Raw genomic sequence first — 19,507 nt, 5'->3', positions numbered from 1 at the left:
TAGCTATAGCGTACACCTCGCCATGGGGCTGTGCCTCTGTAATCTTGCTTTGGTCTTGCATGTCAAATGGAATTAACTCCCCTAAGAAATGTGTGCGAAGACAACCCAAAGTGTCTAATCCTGCTGCTGTCTTAAATTTCTGAAACTCTGAGCTGTCATCTTTTTCTATTGCTTTGTTGAAGTTCTCACTTATGCTTCAGTCCATCCAAAGCTGAAGTTTAAGAAAATTTGCATTTTTATATATTTTTTCAGTTATGCTCTCCCTTGGCCCTTTCACATGTTCTCTTTGTAGAAGGATTTTTTTTTTTCCCCTTCAGATTCCAAGACCATTTTATACACAGTGGAATTTCAACGAGAGGTGGATTCACTTTTTTTTTTTTATTCTGAGAGTACACAAGTTGAAACATACACAACACTAGTTGGAGATTCGCAAGCCAAATTTAGACAGATGGAGGTGAGGGTGTGTGTGTGTGTGTGTGTGTGTGTGTGTGTGTGTGTGAATGTTTCTCTGAGTATTGTATGAGAGGGGAGAAGAAATAATGATGTCATTATTACTATACCTTAACCACTCAACCTAGCTAATCACAAAAACTAATTTTGTCTCAATTGAGTCTCAAACTGCATCATCTCCCTCATGAATAAAAATGCTTGATGAAATGAGCTTGGTTAGTCTACTTGTATGTTGTATTAAGAGTAAATTAGTTTGATGAGTAATTTCATACGCTTTCTTCCTTCTGTAGGAGGCATACCATTTAAAAATGCTGAGATTCGCCTCTTCCTTCTCCAGCAAATCCTGAACTCCGTTTACCACCTCCTGCAATTCCTAGACATGAGGAAGTTGGAAGAATACTCAGTATCTGGAACACAAAGCAAGCACTTGATATTTGTTGAATTCCTTTCCTGAGTAAGATCAGCTTATTCTATCTTTCTTAGTGACTTACCCTTTCGCCTCAATGTACAAATTATATCATTCCGTCTGGAAATGAAAGCTGCCCAGGTTTTAGTAAACTTCCCTCACAGCCTGTGTTTTCAGCCTGATAATTATACGTGGTGCCTGTTTTTAAATCACCAGCTATTCAGCATTGTGGGTTTTTTGAGGTGTCTTGACTAAGTGAGATGTGGAAGGATAAAATTGTAACTTAGTGTGGTGGGTATTTAATAAGTGGTAAACCGCCGCGTTTTCCATGCGAAAGTTAATTAAGGCCATTCGCTGACCGGGCTTGTGCAGAAAACATGTTCATGGTTTAGCCAAGGAAACAGTCACAACAACGCTCAGCTAAAAATAATGGCCTTAAGAGACATTTTCTCTGCTCATTCCTGCATGTTTATTGTTTTTTCTAATAAAGGGATTGTCACATTTCTGAGGAAATACCCAGTCACACCAGCTTCTTTCCAGACTTGGAAGTTTTCCTTATGCCTGGCCAGTGGGAATTAAAATGGGGAGTTATGGGAGGGGACAGCCCTAGGACCAAATTGCATTTTTAATGCTGCATGCAAGAATGTCTCTTATAAAGTAATCATCCATTGTGTTCTCTCAAATCTCTTTGCCTAGTTAATAATGGCCTTTAATATGTGGATGCAACTAGTTTGGGCACAAGATTAAGTTAACTCTCTAGTATCAAATAGTTTATTTTATCAAAATAGGGTTTGAGTTTGTTGGAGAGCTTGCCTTTGTTGACAGACAATATAATCTGAGTTATGTTTCCATGTGCTCATTGTTTCTTCAGGATGAGAGTACTAGAATAAGACGATATATTTTATTATACAATATATTACTTTGACTAATAGGATTGAAAGTGCACATTAAATATAAATGTCCTTTCTGCATCTGGATGGTGAAGGCAGGTTGTCCTATCCAATATATTAATGCTATTCTAGGATCCAGTGCAGCTGAAATAGGTGAGAGCAATGTATCAGGCAGATGGGATAAAGGTGTAACCAACAAAAACTGGTATCAAGGAGGCCAAAGGGATGCTGGGGCTTTGTTAGGCTATTGATTTCATGTTGTTTTTTAATGGAACAGTAAGAATTCTGTTCGAAATCACTCCAGTAATGGTCACACTGTAATCTTGGTCCATAAGTCCTTCCATTTAATTTTAAACTATCTTACTGGTATTGGAGTGTATTAAGGCCAGGTACTACAAGAATTCATCCCCTACCTTCCCATCCATCCTTATTCAGTGAAAATCTCTAGGCACAGCTCCAGCAGAATTTTGAGCTCAAATGAAGAGTTCATCCATGGCAGGACTTGGTAGAAGAAAAATGGCACAATGGGACACATACTCTTCCCACCTTCCAAGATCTATACCTCCTGTCTTGCACATGCCATCCTATAACCAAATAGAGATCGTATTACAGTATGAGAAACATAAAAATGCAGGTCTAAATGTAAAACTTCTCCCCGTGTATCCTGGCCACATCTGCATCAGTGTATTCTAGACAAAACTGCCCTGAAGTTGCCGTCCCCACAAATTCTCACCGCAGCTCTTTTAACCTAAGATGAGCTGACAAACATCAATCTCTGCCAGTCATAGTTGGGTTTTCAGGCTCCATTTTTCTCATTGGCTACTTCAAATGAATACCTGTTTTTGCTGGTGTGTTCCTCCTCCTTCCCACTCTCATTTTTGTTATTTGTTCTAATTTAATTGGAAATGCCCAGCCTCTGACTGCAATCAGGTGAGGAAGCTCAGGAGACTTCCAGCAAGAGCAAGTCTCCTGAAAAGGGTCTTTTGGACACAACAGAATGAGCCTTTATTTATTATCTCAGGGATAACAAAACCGGGAGAGAGCAAGATGCTGCAGTGGCTGTCCTTTCAAGAGACAGCTAACTTGGAGAAACACCCCTGTCCCCAGGGGACGAACAGACCGCCCCTTGGCTCAGTCTTCCTGCTGTCCCTGGCTGCTGGCTCTACAGCCAACAAAGCAAGGCTAACATAACAAGCAGAGAAAGTGTCAATAGGAACCGTCTCTAGGAGCCTAGCTTTTGGAAGTGCACTGGATTTGGAGTTCATTCAAAGGCTTTGGGAAGTTTTCACTGGCCATGGCCACATACCTACCACTGTAACTTCCTTCTGTGAGATGGAATGCGTGGCTTATTTCTTTCACGATTCCTTAGGGCAGTGGTTGGCAAACCGTGGCTCGGCAAACTGCAGCTCGCGAGCCACATGTGGTTCTTTGGCCCCTTGAGTGTGGCTCTTCCACAAACTACCACATGTGGCTGAGCACGTACAGTGCGACTGAAACTTCGTGGCCCATGCGCAGAAGTCGGTATTTTGTGGAAGAGCCGGTATTTTGTGGAAGAGCCACACTCAAGGGGCCAAAGAGCCGCATGTGGCTCGTGAGCCACGGTTTGCCGACCACGGCCTTAGGGAATGGCCTCATTTCCCCGTGCACCAAATGAAGATGGTTGGAAACGAATGAACATTGGACTTTGCAAAGAGTCATCCAGGTTTAAATGCTAGCTTATGAGCTGAGGACATTACTCTCTCTAACCCTCAGTTTCTTCATTGATAAAAAGGAAAACAATATTTCCCTTCCTGATTGTGGTGATCAAATGAAGTACAGAGATGTATTGTTGAGAAAAATATCAAAACGTTTATGCCAATGTAATGTTTGGTGTGTAGAGCTAATGACACCACAGATGCCAATGTGCATGAAAAACAGGAAGGGTATAGAAATAGAAGACATTGTTATCATTTTCAAAATATTAGGTCATTTATCTCCACAACAAGAAGGGGGCGTGATCCTTCCTGCCAAATTCCAGCCTGGACCTACCACATCCAGAGGTTGTTCTGCGAAGAGGAGAAGGTTCACGTCGCCCCTCTACACCTCAGAAATGTGGCAAAACAACTCGGTGAGAGATGATGGAAGGCAGCATCCCCAGGTTCCTTCATGTCAGAGTTATTACAGATAAGCAATTATCTTGCATAATTCATCTTCATGTGTTGTGAGTTTCTGGGGAAGGTGGAGAAAAAGTCAAAAGTTCGTGATAGTCTGTGGTTTGGTTATTACAAGAGAGAAGTAGATGAAATGGGAAATGGACAGCTCTAACCTAACTTGCTAACAGACCATTGCCAGTGTCCAGCTATGTGATGTTTCCAGGATGTGGAGACGTTAGATTTCTATGGTGAGTAGCCAGGTGGATTTTTGGTCAATGCAGGTGCTTCATCCTGCCACATGTCTGCCTAGGACTGGAGTTTCTAAAGACATGATGAGTCTTCTTAGGAAGCAGAGGTAAAGCAGAGGAAGAATGAAAGGGATCATCAACTCTGTGGCCCAGGCATGTTTGTGCTCTTTATCACTAGCATTTGACCCAGGGACTGGCTTTGTTGAATGTTGCCTGATTGAAAATAGCTGTGGAAGACTGTGACCTTGCCATTTTTTTTAATACGCCATTCCCTTAAACCAATTCAGAACCACTCACAGTGCCCTATACAAAGTGAACTCCCACACTTTGTGGTAGCAAAACAAACTTGCCAGATATTTGACACTTGCCCTTAAAGTGGAAGGCCCTGGAAGTGCTGACGTCTAGGGGATGGGCAGCAGACAATGGGGCGTGTGTCTGGCAGTCTGTGGAGTAACCCAAGCCGTTGAACATTTTTCCTCTGTGAGGGGAGGTGTGGCAGTGCTCTGAGGTCCAGACAACAGTCTGCATTGCCTGGCATCCGGGAATTTCCCCGGTGCTTTTGTAACACACATCACACACCTATTTACGTGGGGCCTGGGGAGTAAAGAGGCAGATAGTAGAAGCTACCTAAGCTCTGTCCTCATCTGTGGAATGGGCTAGAGCTTTTTGAGTCTCAGAACTGTGAGAAATTCATGAGATAATGTAGAAGAAGCCTTATTCCGGGTGTCTGGCTCAGAGGAGGCACAGGACAGAAAGGAGCAATACTTATTAGGAGGAAGCATATAACGCGTGTCTTTGGAAAGGGGCCTATCCGTCTCCCTGCCTCCTCCTTCAAGCCTTTGAGGCATTTCTGTAGTAATTGGCTGCTAGGGCTCGGCATCCATCTGTAGAGAAATACATTTTTGTAAAAGGGCTCTGAGGTGGTGGTGTGAGGCGTTTATTAGTGATCTAAGGCAACATACGTTGCCTCTGGTGTTTATTGACGGTTTCTAGCTGGAGGCTCAGAACTGCACAGGCACTAGCGGGTGAGTTACTGTTGGTTGCTACTCTCTGGACCAGCAGGGACTGGCGAGCTCTTGGAGGACAGAGTGCCTTGCATCAATCAGCACTGACCCCTCTGGCTGAATATGTACAGACATAAAGAGGCTCCCAAATTAGCCTCTGTTCTCCTTAGCTGGATGAATGAAGATGAAATGCAATCCCTGGAGTGGGAGAAAATGTGTGCGTGGAGGCCTGAGCCATACTCTAGAAATTCAGGCCCATCCCCTCCTGTGCGCAAAACAAATCTGAAATACTTGTATTTTCTTCGGGCCTATTAAAGTATATATGTTTAATAAATTGACGTCATGGGAGATGAGGGAGGGAATGGAAGATGTGGGAAGAGAAGAGAATGAACAGGGGGAATAATACCCAGAACTACTTGTTTGATGAATGAATTGAAATGGATCAGTGTGGCTTGGGACTAACTCCAGCATTTTTCCAAGTGTGTAATGATGAAATGGACTAATGCTTTGGGCAGAGATGTGTAAGATGTGGTAATAGCCAACTGATCAATTTTTAAAAAATATATGTTTTATTGGTCTTTACAGAGAGGAAGGGAGAAGGATAGAGAGTTAGAAACATCAATGAGAGACAAACATCGATCAGCTGCCTCCTGCGCACCCCTACTGGGGATGTGCCCACAACCAAGGTACATGCCTCTGACAGGAATCGAACCTGGGACTCTTCAGTCCGCAGGCTGACGCTCTATCCACTGAGCCAAACTGGTTAGGGTATTTATTTATTTATTTATTTATTTATTTATTTATTTATTTCAGAGAGGAAGGGAAAGGGAGAAAGAGAGAAACATCAATGATGAGAGAGAATCATTGATTGGCTGCCTCCTGCATGTCCCTCACCAGGGATCAAACCCATAACCCAGGCATGTGTCCTTGACTAGAATCAAACCATGACCCTTCAGTCCACAGGCGGACACTCTATCCACTGAGCCAAACCGGCTAGGGCGATTTTTTAATACTACCTAGAAAAATATCATGTGATTTAAAAAATGTCCTTTGAATATTAATTTACCTAAGAATGCCAGAGATCTGGCTAACCCACAAAGAAGTCAGAAATCATGTAAAAGTTGCCCTTCCAGGATATGGTGAGGGTGCCTTACAAATAATGCTCTTATTTTTAAAAAATTTTAATGTATATCCAGGGATTCTTCTCCCTCCTCCCTAGTTGTAATTTCTCATTTGATCCAAAAAGGGAGGAAAGAGAAGGACTCTCCAGGTGAAAGCACCGGTATACCTCCTCACATTTCCTAGGTTTTCTATAGGGTCCCATGGCTTTCATTTCAATGCTCCTTTGAGAGCCGTTAGTATTAAAAATGCTGGTGAGGTCCCTAACCGGTATGGCTCAGTGAATAGAGCATCGGCCTGCGGACTGAAGGGTCTCGGGTTCGATTCCGGTCAAGGGCATATACCCTGGTTCCGGGCACATCCCCAGTAGGGGGTGTGCAGGAGGCAGCTGATCGATGTTTCTCTCTCATCGATGTTTCTAACTCTCTAGCCCTCTCCCTTCCTCTCTGTAAAAAATCAATAAAATATATTTTTTAAAAAATGCTGGTGAGGAAATAGTAAGCCCCTGAACTCCTCACTCTGTGTGAAGACATCTTCTTTGCTTGCTTTCTACGAGGCTTAAGACCTGTGCCTTGAATACTGTTCCAGGTGGGTATGTGACAGATCCCCACCCAGGTGTGTGGAGTCTTCCCAGAGCCAACTAAGCCAGAAAGTATGAATAACTCAATGCAAACCGAACCCTTTTTCTGCAAACCCACCCGTTTCTGCCGAAGCCATTCCAGAAGCTTGGTTTGCATCTATCTGTTCATGCACAAATAGGTCACCACCACCACCACACACACACACACACACACACACACACACACACACACACACACTTGAACGATGAAGAGCTATGAGAAGTATTCCTTTTTCAGAGTGAACAGAACCTCTCAGGATTATCTTCCTTCAAGGGACAGATTGTGAACCTTAGAGGCTTGCGGTGGCCTGGATACACTTGAGGATTCCCTTCTTCTTAATATTAACAGTTAGCATTTACGTGGCACTTAGTAAGTGCCAGATGCTATTGTACACACTTCACATATAGTGATGCCTTTTAGATCCCTATGAAGTAGGTCCTATCACAATCCCTGTTTACAATGAGAAATTAAAGGCAAAAAAAAGTCAAGCGACTTGTCCCAGGAGTCTCCAAGTGGTAGAGCTGGGGTCCGAATCTGCACTCCTCACCATGCTTGCTCTGCCCTGGGCTCACACTGGGGAGCCTGGAAGGAAAAAGTGGACTCTTTGCCAATAAATGGTGTCACTTTCATTCTGGGGAGAGGGCTTCTAAAGCAGTCCAGATATGGAGAGCTTACTTAGAATGCCTCCTTCCTCTGGGTCTCTAGGTTCTCTCTCTCAAACAAACTCTAGAATCAGTCTCCATATTTAAAGAGTTTTCCTAATTACAATTCACCTCTAGAACAGCCCTTAACAACATAGATTCAGGAGGTGGTCTTGGGGTTCCCACCTCTGAGACCAGTAGCTCCAAGGTCCCTCTGTCTATTGGAGTGGTTCTTGCTCTTAGCAGCGGACAACACAGAAAAATGTCAACCTGAAGGGGTGTGCCATGTTGCTACATTAACTTTGCAAAATTGTGAGCATTCAGGAATGCCAGACAGTGCCTCCACTTGCTTCTGTTTGCAAATTTACTTAGGAAGGACCTTTGACATTCATGTTACACAAAGATACAATCTAGTTTCTCCTCTTGTGTCTCTTCCCCCTCACTCCCACCTCCCGCCTCCCCCTCCTCCCACTACCAATACCACCATGCATTTTGAAAGTCCTTTAAAGTTTTCAAAGTGCTTTCATATACATTCTTTATGTCAGGTCAGGGCAACATTTTATTGCATTTGGCCAAAGGCCATTTTGAAACTTTAAGAGAAAAAAAGGAGATACAACATGATCTTTGAAAAAAAAGTGCGGGGGATTAAAACAGAAAAATAAACAAACATTAAAGTTAGAAAGGATTTATGAGTGTGTGTAGGTATGTGTGTGTATATATATATATATATATATATGTATCTGACTGACAAAATACTCCACATGTTTTTCAAAACAGTTGTTTAGACAAAAAAAGCACACAAAACTACAGGATATAAATAAATTATTTAAAATAGCATTTATGCATCTTTGATTTTAAACAGCTAATATGTACTCATCACAGAAAAATTAGAGGATATGAAAAGTAGAAAATCAAAAATATACACATTTATAATCTCATTATGCAGAAAAAAACACTATGCTTATATTTGGAGTATGATCCTCTAGTGTTATGTTATACATGCACACACATACAATGGAGTTGGAAATTTCTTCATGTGCTGCTCAGACATGCAGAAAATAAATGTTGCCTTCTAATTTCTAAAAGCACTGATCTGGCCCATGGAATTCTACTTCACTGAATGGAAAAATACAACAACTTATAATCCATTGACAATATTTCAGTCACCTCTGGTGTGTAAGTCTCCTTTCATTTTAACATTCATTCTATTCAAAACATGATGGTTTATAGCAGGGGTCCTCAAACTACGGCTCGAGGGCCACATGCAAATACAAATATTGTATTTGTTCCCGTTTTGTTTTTTTTTACTTCAAAATAAGATATGTGCAGTGTGCATAGGAATTTGTTCATAAATTTTTTTAAACTATAGTCCGGCCCTCAAACGGTCTGAGGGACAGTGAACTGGCCCCCTGTTTAAAAAGTTTGAGGACCCCTGGTTTATAGAGTCTTCTTTCAAAAAACAAGTCTCTTTAGGAAAATGCTCAGTCTTTCAGATCGTTCTCCAACCTCTACTTTTTTCTTTTCCTCAAAATGATGCCTATGTCTTCAAAGACAGGATTGGAGCTAACACAGACTTCAACTTATAATGAATTATAAAAAAGGCAAAATTATAAAAAGTCACTCTTCTGAGATGACCAATGTCAGAAAACCTCCCACCCTCCCAACCTGTGGTTCCCAACCTTCCTAATGCCGCAACCCTTTAATACAGTTCCTCATGTTGTGGTGACCCCCAATTTCATTGTTACAAATTGAACATAATTAAAGCGTAGTGATGAATCACAAAAACAATATGTAATTATATATGTGTTTTCTGATGGTCTTAGGCGACCCCTGTGAAAGGGCCGTTCGAACCCCAAAGGGGTCGCGACCCACAGGTTGAGAACCGCTGCTCTACACCAACAAGGCCTGGGCCAGTGCACATGATGTGCCAAGAGAGGGTGACACCTCAGAGCAGATATTTGTGCCCCGCCTTCTCCACCCTAAGGGACATCCCTGCTGAGGGACTTGCTCTGTCTCCTTGGAAGCAGAGGAAATGGGGTGCTTGAGGGTCTGTCCTGTCTCTGACCCTGCAGGTCTCTGTAGCAAGATCTCTCTGCTACCTGGCTGCTCTTCGCCCCACCGGTGCCCATAGCACCTGCTCTCCTATTGTTTGGTCAGTTCTCTCACTAAAACCCCAGATGCCGCTGACTCATGTCAGCTTTTGCTGATGGTTTTGAGTTTCTGCCATAAGTGTCACCAGCCCCTGTCCTAGAAAGTCCCCCCAGAGTGTCTGCTGAGAAGGCTCGTTGTCCCCGTGCTCAGCCCCCTCTGCTCAACTCAGCCCCCTTAACCCCAGAGTCTTCTCTTGGACATAAAGGTATTTCTGGGTCCTGCCCCTGCCACAGAAAAATGAGAAATGAGAATGATAGAATATACATTCTCCATCTTCCTCTTCCTTCCTAAGTGGCACCATTGGGTTCCTTTTATGTGTTCATCCCCCATGATGCCTCTAATTGAGATCATTTCAATTTCTGCCTGAATTAATGGAATTAATTTAACATAAATTAATTCAATTTTTATTGAATGGATGGCAGGTCAAAGGAAAAAAGGAAGAGGTGTCAAGAAACTTTGGTAAAAGTGGCAATATGTATTTTGTGTCTTGTCCGAAATTCACGCTTTTCCTTCATCAAGGCGGTAAGCCTCTGAGGAAGAGCTGGACCGCTTGAGTCCAATATGAATCTCAAGGGACTCATTTGATTCAGCAATATTGGCTTCTGCTAACTTCATGGCTGTCATCTAGGACAATTTTTGGTGAAAACCAGCAAACAGTAAGATATAGAGAACCAACTTGCATAGTTGATTGAAAGTTTGCATATCCAAATCCTCACTTATTTAATTTTTTTTTTTAAATAGCACTCTTTACAATTGTGAGGGAGTTTGAACATTAGGCTTTTGAAACTTGTGCAAAGTGAAATAGCAGAATCTTCAACATTGAGAAGATGAGAGGCTTTCTTCCAGTTAATCAAAGAAGCAAGAATTATGGAACTTTATAGCCGTTTAATTGTGTCATTAAGGTTAGAGATGGCTGGCAAGGGGTGGGGGAGAGACTGCAGGGGGCCACCCTGTAGATGGAGCCTGACCTTTGAGGGCTTTGCCTACGCTCAGACTGACTTCACTGCATTTTTGAAAGATTGTAACTAAATTGACATACTCATTAAAAAGATATTTAATAATTTAGTTGGAATGACATCACTACATATTTTCCTAATGGATTTTTATTTTATTTTATTTTTCTTGTTAGAAGTGCCAAACACAGACAGGTTGCCTCTGCGTATTAAAAGGTAAAAGAGACGGTTTTCCTTCTGTGTGGTCAGCAGCATGGTCAGTCATGCTTCTGGACGCATCAGCTGTCAGGCGGGGGGGGGGGGGGGGGGGGGATTCTAACACCTTTGCGATACTAACTCTAGCTGGTATTTCCAGACATTGATTTAGTCCTACGTACCAAGGCCTTTATTCTCTCTCATTTAATCCCCACACCAAACCACGAGGTAGGGCTATATACCTGTTTTGCAAATGATGGAAACTGAGCCTCAGTGATATTAACTAACCTGTGGAAGGTCTTACGGCTAATGAACGTGATTCCACCCACGTGCCAGGCGTTTATGACTAAAAAAACCATCTTGATGGGCTACCTCCCTTCCCTGTCCTACCCTACCCAAGCTGTTAGGAAGGCCACATGCAACCATATATGTAAACATACAAGAGCTATTGTTAACTAGGCAAAGTCTTTTCAAGGTATTCCCCCCTCTCTATTTAGTTTCACATTTTGTTTCTTTGCACTGTCGATAAAAAAATATGTAAAGGAAGACTGGTAAATAATAGTTATAAAATGTGTTGGTGATGATGAAAGAGTTTAAAAAGAAAGAAGAGGCATCGGCCTATTTACATCATTCTTTGATTTTCCTTTGGTTTTTGTCAGAAGAACTATGCAACTATTTACAGTATGTGTATTAGAATTTGTGGTTGGGAGGGAATTTTTTTTATAAATTTCTACCTCTTGTCTCTCAGTTAATAAAGATATGTGGCAGACTTCCTATCAGTGTGTCCCTTGAAAGAAATGTTGTCTGGGAGGTTACATGTTCTCCTACTCCAATTGGCTTCATCTAAAAGGACACACATGCGTGAGAAGAAAGTTCTTTTCAGGAACTGTTGGAATAAGATTTGCTATCAGAAAACTGACTGAATCTCCTTCTAGGGTGGGTCGGGGGTCGGGGGAGCAGTTGGAGTGGAGAGAAAAAAGGAGAAGGGAAGGTAAATATCGTAAGAGACTTTTACATGTCCTAGGCACGATTTAGTTCCCACAAATATGAGAGATTTTAAAAATAGAAAGTGGACATAAAACAAACACTTTCGGGGATATGCATTTACTTAACAAATTTTATTGAATACGTTTCAGCTATCTTCAAAAATGCCCTCTACTAAGTCAGGAAACTTTTAAATCGACCACGTAAACTCTTGAACCCTGGCCCCAGGGCACCTTATCTCTTCTAATCAATCACCTACAAGGATTTGTTTTGAGTTTAGTTTCTACAGACTCGGCTGACCCCTTGTCCTGCCACACCCTCGCTCTGGCAGACCAGACCCCATCCTGTTTCTTCCCGCACTCTCCAGTTTGGTCTTGTTTTTACATTTTAGACTTCCTTCACTTGCTTTTTAATTTCTCTCTTTCAGAATGAAAGGCACTTTCAACAAGTGGACACACTGTTTCAATCATTAGGTTCTGCTTTTCTCCTTGGCGGCATTAATTGCTGTGTTGTGCTTCCTTGTTATTTCACCACTTTTCTCGAGATGTGGGAGGGTATGCACAGCATACTTCGAGAAAGAGTTTTGAGGTCTCTACAAATTCTTTTTGCCTTTTCCATTAGTAGTAGAGTATATATCTGCTCACCCATATAATTTTTTTTTCTTCAGGGATACACGGATATTTATTTATTTATTTTTTATAGTGGGTATAAACATAAAACAAATTTTGGGAAACTTCACTCACATTATTACCCCCCTTCTTTCTTTGCTATCTCAAATTCCATTCCTTGTTGTCCCTCAGTGTCATTTAGATGCCCTGTTTTGGGGTTCCCATGATGTATTTTTCAGTTGTAGAAATTATTTTAAAGTAACATAATCAGATTGTGTTGCTTTAAAATACATTGCTCTTCTCTAAAAGACACCTTGGGAGCAAGAACTGTCTACCTCAAAAGTTATGTGCTCAGAATTTCGCACCAGAGTAAGTGGCAGGAGCTGGGCAACAGCAGATAGAAACTAACATGTTCAGTGGAATCACTGCCTTAAATTAAGGGTCGGATCTTTGGGCTGAAGAAAATGATTACTAAAAAAGAATAAGAGCGTAAAGTGGCTTGATTTGGAGAATGTAGAAGGCTTAAAAACAAGTTCTGCTAAGAGTAATTTAGCATTCCTGCCTATTTATCTGAAGGAAGTGAAGAGAATACCAGGCTCTCCAAGGTTGACCACAAAGGCACAACCAAGTGCCTATCATGTTAGTGTTCAGCAGACGAAGAAAGAAGCAGAGGCCTGCATTTGCTGATGCCCTACTAATATAGTCCATAGCTAAAGGCCAAGTGGGGTGTGAAAGCTTCTCTGAGCAATCAGAGTCAATGCATTTGAACATACATGAATGGGAACCCACTCTGTGCTGGAGCTGCAGATATAAGGACAACTGGACATTGTCTCATAATAGTTCTATTTCTTCAACTGAATTACCTATTCTAGTCTCTACAGCTATCTCTATATCAGACATTCATAACACCACTCAAGGAGATCTCTAATACTTTCTTATGGAAAACTTCAAATGGCTTATTTTCCTATAGGTATGCCATTCTTTGCCCACTGTGAAGCAGGGTTCTAATAGACAATGTTAATTAGTAGTTTACTATATATATTTTATTTTTAATTTTTTATTTTAAAATATTTATTGTGCTTAGAATGTTTCTTTCCACTGAAATACATACATGAACATGATAGAAAATATTCCATTTTCGAACAGCTTACATTCCCATGGGGGAAGACAATAAACTCCATCAGTCAGCATTTATTTTACAGTAATGCTGTGAAACAAATAACTCTAAAGCTCTAAACGGAAGGACCAAACCTTCATTGTCTCTATAGCAGTTCTATGGGTCAACTGGAAGGTGACTGGTCTTAGCATGGTTTAGCTTATCTTGGCTCAAAAATGTCAACTGGGATCAGATCTATTCCACTTGCCTCTTTGGTTCTCCCTGTACCAGCAGTTATCTGGAGGCATGATCTCCTCACGGGGAATGGCAGGGGTGCGGAGAACAAGCCTGATCATGCCAGCAAGCCTAAAACTGCTTCAGACACATTTCTTTCTTTTTTTTAACTTTTTATTGATTAAGGTATTACAAATGTGTCTTTATCCCTCCACGTTTCATTAACAAAAACGAGTCACATGGCAAGCCCAACATGAATGGATAAAATAAATATTTTTCATTCATGGGGGAAGAACTGCAAGTTATATGGAAAAAAGTGTGAATGTATAATTTTATAGTTAGGAAATAAGGAACTGAAAATAATAATAATTCACTTTATCTACCACAGTCTGCCCTCTTGTTCATGATTGTCCAGAATCCTTTTGTATATGGAACATACTTATTGTGATTTCAAAACCCCACAAAGTCTCACCCATCAGGTTCTAAGTCCAGGATCTCATGAGTAGGTCTAGATGGAACCGCTCTTGATCTGGACATCTTTGAACTGAAAGATACATTATCTGCCCCCCACACATCTAATATACAATGTTGGAATAGGGACAGAATAAACAAATTAAGCAGTTGCACTAACAAGCAAGCAAGCAAACAAACAAATAAAAACATGACAAAAACATAGAAGTCACTGGTCTATAGAAATTTTGAAATTCTCTTGAGCACATTTTTCCAGATTTCCCAACAAAAAGGTTGATATACAGGTTCAGCACCTGAAAGCTGACCATCAATTTTCTCTTTGCTCTGCTCTTGGAACTCCTTTTTTCATTTTTGGCTTTTGTGATGAATACTGAAGAATACTAGTATGCTCTTCTTGGTAGCTGCTTCCTGCCTGTAAAATTTTGGGGGCCTTTATATATCTCAAACACACATAGCCTTTTTAAATCTAGGCTGGTGTCAAGTTTTCCAATGCAACGCTCTCAAAAACTTTGTGGATTTTCTATGTATTTTCCAGCCAACTACATGTGCCAGATGTCTTCCCCACAATTCTTTTAGACATATGCTTCTTTCTAGAAATAAGTGTAGGTACTTTGCATGTATTAGTCATCTGTAAGTTGTACTATCTCCTTAATCTTTTCAGAGGTCTTAACGAAGTGTGTGACAACCACTTTATTTGGTCTTTATGGCAACACCCTAAGGTCAACCATCCATATATATATAGAGAAATGGTTTAATTTTCAAACTTACAACTTTCAAAATTTCTGGGTTCTCTCATTTCCCCTCAATCCTGCTTGCAAACCAGTCAATTTTTGCCAAGTTCATCTATTTCGTGTAGTAACTTATCACATGCAGATAATAGCAGCCAACTCATACTATGAATATTTTCCCTTAAGCTTCTCAGCCCAATGCTAGAAGCACACTTAGTACATTTTTTGCCTTCTAGGTTAATACAGACAATAGTTTTATGTTTTATTACTATATAATACGGGTTGTCATTGTTCCAACTTCTCATTACATTTTTTTAGAGTTTCTTTCTACTTGCTTTGTGAACCCAAACCAAATGACACATATTCGAAGTTTGTTGACAGGCGAAGTCCATTTCTGGTGTAATTTCTAAATTAATTAGCAATTGGCACAATTACAATGAATGAAAAGCTTCACACCCTAGCCCAAATCTCAGAGTCTCAAACAAGTGTTTGTTTTCTTGCTAACAGTCCCATGGGTAGGCTTAAAAATCACTCCTTCAGGTCATGGGGGGACTTGGTTCTGATTAGAATAAGTTTTGTTCTAAGATCCTCTTCATTTTTCTTCAAAAAGTGACGACTTACAAAATATTTTTTCTCTTATAGGGGATATCTGGAGCACGAGGATGCAAACAAGACACACAACCTATTTAAAGTCTCTGTTCTCCTCACACCTCGCCAACATTTTGAAAACCAGTGCAGGTCACATGGATAAGCCTAACATCCATGGGGGGTAAGGATGCGATTATTTTCTACCCATAGTTACTTGTCATGTGGCATGTATAATATAGCAGGGAAGGAATCAAAAATCGAGAACAGTTCAACTTAAGCACATGAAAACAAGAAAATATCAACTAGTATACATGCTCTGAAGAAAATGCAGAGTAGTGCTTAGAGAATGCCTGAGAAGCTATTAAGCATAGTTTCTTGGAGATGACATGTACCCTGAGGCTGAAGGCCTTCCAGTTGGAACCAAGCAGTGCCAAGGACAAGTGAATTATTTGTCAAACAAGGAAAAAAACACTTTTGGTGAGTTCTACTGGTTGTCCTGATAACCCCTAAGTAGAGTAGCTAAATTCAACCAGTCTGGAAAGTTTTATACAAATTGAGTTGTATGATCAATTCTAAATAATTTAGCTTTTTGCTGGTTCTTAATGGTGTGTTGGCCTGCTAAATTGTTTCAATGTGAGCACTAGAAAATACTAACAATTCTTGACTAGAGAGGTACCCGCTGAAATACTGAAGAGATGAAATGGTGGCCACTGAAACTTCTTGGTTTCTTAATAATTTCAGGTATTTCTTTCCCCCTGGGCTCCTTAGAGCTAAATGGAAATATAAAGGCGTTGGGGCCTTCTTTCCCCCCTTAGTCTCACTCTTGGGAAAAACCTCTTATTCTTTTGATCCCTAGAGGGTTTTCTAGATCTAAAATAGCACCAGCTCTGATTGTTGGTGATATCTTTTCTGGGAAAATCTTTGCTGGTGCTACAAATGGAGAGGCAACTCTGGGTATAATCCCCAGAGGGATAGCCTGCACCCTAGGGAAGTTCATGATTAATCAGGCTGTAGAATAAGTTTTGATGGGACTTACTCATGACCACAACCAGTGCAATCACATACAAAGTCAGTGATAAGTGCTTCCAAATTTCACTAAATTAGAAACACAAAGATGCTGAATACTGAGATGCCCTAAGTCATGAGGTCTCGATCACTTTCTAGAAATGACCAGTGTTCTTTGCCCTATGTGAAACACTTTGTTAAAAATTGGCATTTAATTAGCCAGAGTTTCATTTGTCCTCCTCATTCTGTAGACTTCAGGAAAACAGAACTATTCTGTTTTTAAACACATGGAGAAAATAAATCAAACCCAGTGACGTGGAAAAGCTGATCTCCTTGGGCCCCAGTAACACCTGAACAGGTGTGCCCTTGCCTTCTATTGAGAATGACCAGCTACACAGGTGAAATATACATCTGTCAATCTTCACTGCAGCATCTTTTAGCAAAACAAAGGGTGCCGTGTCCAAATGAATCTAAATATGCTGGCAGCAGACCTCAGACACAATGATGTGGGTTTTCAGGAGAAATAAACGTGACAGCGTTTACTCACACACACTGGTTTGTCAGAGAACTTCAAAACTGAGCAGAGATCAGCTCAGCACCGCCAGCTGTCTCATGGGCTGCGCCTCTTTGTTTCAGGTGGGACCTGAGGTTATTCACACTGAGGCAGCTCAGCCCCTGCTCAGCTCCCGTGCCACAGGGAGGGCAGGAATCCTGCCAGGAGGAGCACTTGGGTCCTCGCTCCTACCCACCCCTGGTGGACGCCAGCTGCCTGCACTGCCCGCAGAGGTGAGCCTGGTCCCCGCCCAGGAGAATGATGGGTTAAAAACCTATAGGACGGTTCAATCCAAGGCATTGCTTTGCTGTGGCCTGTGCGCCATTGTATGTTGGAACACATGCTGCTAGGAGACAAAGAGGACACACGTTTATTTTCAAGCGTAGGACTTCGGAACCACTTGGGAAGAATATTCTTGATTGAGAACCAAAACATTCCATGATGCTTAACAAACCTGCAAATTGAAAAATCAGCATCGGCCCGTGCAGCCCGGAGGCAGGAGAAGGACCTATATACCCTGAAACATTTTTTTTTTTCTCTCCAAATATTCCTTAAATGATATTTGTGTGCATTTGCAAAATTACTGCTTTCTGAATCAAAGTGGCAAGCTATTTGCCTCTGAGAACATGTGTTGTGCCGTCAGACAATACCTCAGCCCTGGGCCGCCCGCGACATACCCGGCCGCATCACATAATGGACAGTCCTGCGAAGGCGCCGCAGCTCAGTCAATGCCTCTGTAATAATATTTTAAAATAAATGATATGCATCATTAAATCACCGAGGATGACTAACTCAATTTTAGAAAACCCACAACTCCAGCAATCATAGTTACAGCTCTGATTTGAATATTTTCCCTTTCACCTGAGCAGCCAGTGGGAGCCAGCCGAGCAGGCAGGCAACCCGGCTGTACTCTCAGAGGGGCAGGAAGGAACCTGTGATTATGTAGTTACAGTAACGTCGGCGAGAAGCCTCCTGTCCGCCTGGGCTTTTTAGGCTTCTCCTTCCTCCCTTCTTGACTTCTTATTTACATATCACAGGCATCCTCTTTGTAAAGTTATTTTAAATAATTTATTAGATTGATCTTTTTAAAATTCTACCCTGGCTAAATGTCATAAGGAAGAAGAAGGAAAAAAAAAAAAAGTCTTCGAAACTTATTTAAAGGTTTCTACTGGAGCAGGCCGGTTACCTGCTTCACTGCTGATATTCTAAAAATACCTCCATGTCCGTACTATTATCCATTCTTCACGTCCAATTGCTCTGTTATGGTAATAGTCAGAAGCACACCATGCAGTAATTACTTACAGCTGACTGGAGAAAAGAATATTCAACTCCCCCACTGTTCCACTAGAAGGTCTTTATGCACTATTAACTCATTCCTGTTTATTAATACTCTACTGGTAATTCAGACTGCTGCCTCTTAGGTTTGTAATAGGAGGACTATTAAACAGCAATTACTGACCATATGGGTTGGCGAATATTTGTTGTTGTTTTTTGGTGGGCTTCTTTTCCCCCCTTCCTTCCGACTTGTTCTTTAAGAAGCCATATTACAACATGGTAAACGTAACATCACATCTGCATGAGATTAACAAGCCTGGCAGTATTTCTCCCTTAGAAAATGTGAATTTATTCCCAGATTATCATTGCTGCCTTAGGAAAAGGAGGTCATGGGAGAAATAAGAAAATGGGGAAGATTGTTCACATGTGCGTAGCCCCCTCCTCTGAAAGATAGTTTGGCTCTTGTGTTCCCTTAGCCACTCAGTAGGCTATTTCCTCTTACTGCCTTTGAGAGGGCACTCACCCACCCGCCACCACCCTGGACTTCTGAAAAATAAGGAGTCTTATTGAGGAATCCCAATATAATATCAGTTTTTCCATTTCAAGTTTCCTCAAACATGTGGAGATGGTCACTTTAAAACTTAACATTTAAGCCCTAACCGGTTTGGCTCAGTGGATAGAGCATCGGCCTGCGGACTCAAGGGTTGCAGGTTCAATTCCGATCAAGGGCTTGTACCTTGGTTGCGGGCACATACCCAGTAGGGAGTGTGCAGGAGGCAGCTGATCGATGTTTCTCTCTCATCAATGTTTCTAACTCTTTATCCCTCTCCCTTCCTCTCTGTAAAAAAATCAATAAAAATATTTTTTAAAAAACCAAAAAACTTAACATTTAATAAATTTGCCTTCCAAAGAGCAAGTATCTGAAACCTGGGAGATGGTGAAAAACTCCTTTAGGGAGAGGGATGGCATGAGTAATGGGTTCAAGTGAGACAAGCAGGTGGTAAATGATGATTATGTTAATAACTAGAGGCCTGGTGCACAAAATTCGTGCACTCGGGGGGTCTCTCAGCCCAGCCTGCACCCTCTCGCAGTTCAGGAGCCCTCGGAGGATGTCTGACTGCTGCTTAGGCCCTTCCCCGCAGGGAGTGGGCCTAAG

General features: G+C 41.5%; 1 long non-coding RNA gene across 1 annotated transcript; it reads left to right on the top strand.

The window, feature by feature from the left end:
- The first annotated feature begins 748 nt into the window (after positions 1 to 748).
- Positions 749 to 18,476, top strand: LOC118669494. The gene is made up of 3 exons (XR_004971987.1): positions 749 to 904; positions 15,573 to 15,699; positions 17,160 to 18,476. It is a non-coding gene; the product is annotated as an uncharacterized LOC118669494 (long non-coding RNA).
- Positions 18,477 to 19,507: the final 1,031 nt, after the last annotated feature.

The sequence above is a fragment of the Myotis myotis genome, unplaced genomic scaffold (genome assembly GCF_014108235.1).
Source record: "Myotis myotis isolate mMyoMyo1 unplaced genomic scaffold, mMyoMyo1.p scaffold_m19_p_14, whole genome shotgun sequence".
Classification (NCBI taxonomy): domain Eukaryota; kingdom Metazoa; phylum Chordata; class Mammalia; order Chiroptera; family Vespertilionidae; genus Myotis; species Myotis myotis.
This window is presented reverse-complemented; position numbering and strand designations above follow the sequence as displayed.